Below are 1,423 nucleotides of genomic sequence, written 5' to 3'. Positions count from 1 at the left end.
CTTACTAATTAATTTTCTTATTTTTATTTTTATTTTTTTATTTTTTATTTTATTTTTTATTTTATTTTTCTATTTTATTTTTTATTCTTGTTTTATTTTATTTCATTTAATTTTATTCTATTTTATCCGTTCTATGCATTATCAAACTTCTCCTCTACTGCTAGAGCTACTAAAACTTCAGACCGAATATATTAAACATTTTAATTCGCCCCCTCTAGCGGTTTGGGCCAAATTGCAGCTTTCCAAAAAAATCCAAGATGGCGGCGGCAGATCGGCGCGGCTCGGCGATAATTTGCCGATTTCATTGTATTTTCCTTGGTCTTTTACGCGATTCAAGCAAAGAAAACAAGTTGACCACAAGAACAAAAGAGTAATACAGCACTGGGAATCTAATGGTCCGTTTTGTTGGGCGGTAATTTCTCATTTCAAGTGAATATTTACGTGCGTCACAGTGATTTATTCACCAATCAAAAGCGACATCTTGCGACTTAAGCAAATATGGAAGGTTAATGTACATAATTTATGTCATTGATTTATTGGTCCAATTACCGCAGCTATTAGCGAAATTCTAGAACCTTAAATGCATACTATGATATAAAACAATGGTTTTGTGGTAAACAGCATTTCCTCTTTTTTAGCAACTTCGTTGTATAAGAATAACGACACTATCATCCGGTAGCTCGACCCCACAAAGTAAAGTATACACGCAGAGTAATTGGTTTCATTGGGTTTTTTTTCACGGTCGAAATCAAGATTTAAAGATCCATCCAACGTACATATTTTGGAGCACAATACCTCGGCCGCTCAGGCGGCCGAGATAAAAAAAAGATAATTGATAGTAGGCTATTTCAAGATGAGAATGTACCAGGGTGTTACACATTTGCCAATTTTTCAAGTTCCATATTTTCCCACTTTCAGTACAGAAAATTGTAATACATTTGTACAAGTAATGCCATGCATAGTGCTTTTTAAATTTTTTTTGGACAGCGATTTAAAATTTGCTCAAAAGGCACATAACAACAATACAACAGTTGTTTTTCAAATGATTTGTTTCAAATATAAACTGACGTTACAGAACTAAAAGAAGGGCACAGATTTCTTTGAAAATTGCTTCATTGTTCCCAAGAATGTTATTATATCTAAATAGTATGTATTTTGCTTAAATGGTACACAATCTCTTCGGACACTAACATATCTACGAACACTACAACATGCTAATTTATGACTACCATTATGTTAATTTACATCCATTATCAAAGTGGCTTCTGTCATAAGGCCATCATGTGTAGTTGTTTCAGAATATTGAACCTGTGCCATTTATATACCAGCTAATGAGCCGTTTTGTACTTCTCTACGGACACCACATAATCCCGCCTACCTTACGCTGTGTCGATGTCATCGGAAACGCGTCCATGAAGAGGAA

General features: G+C 34.3%; 1 long non-coding RNA gene across 1 annotated transcript in view; it reads right to left on the bottom strand.

The window, feature by feature from the left end:
• Nucleotides 1–1,423, bottom strand: part of LOC109466334 — a 2,984-nt gene extending 1,561 nt beyond the window's left edge. The window contains exon 1 of the long non-coding RNA XR_002140017.1: nucleotides 1,379–1,423. This is a non-coding gene — a long non-coding RNA (uncharacterized LOC109466334). The remainder of the gene's footprint in view (nucleotides 1–1,378) is intronic.

This window comes from Branchiostoma belcheri, unplaced genomic scaffold (genome assembly GCF_001625305.1).
Source record: "Branchiostoma belcheri isolate BF01 breed outbred unplaced genomic scaffold, Haploidv18h27 scaffold163, whole genome shotgun sequence".
Lineage (NCBI taxonomy): Eukaryota > Metazoa > Chordata > Leptocardii > Amphioxiformes > Branchiostomatidae > Branchiostoma > Branchiostoma belcheri.
The sequence above is the reverse complement of the archived record's forward strand: the minus strand, read 5'-3'. Positions and strand labels throughout refer to the sequence as shown.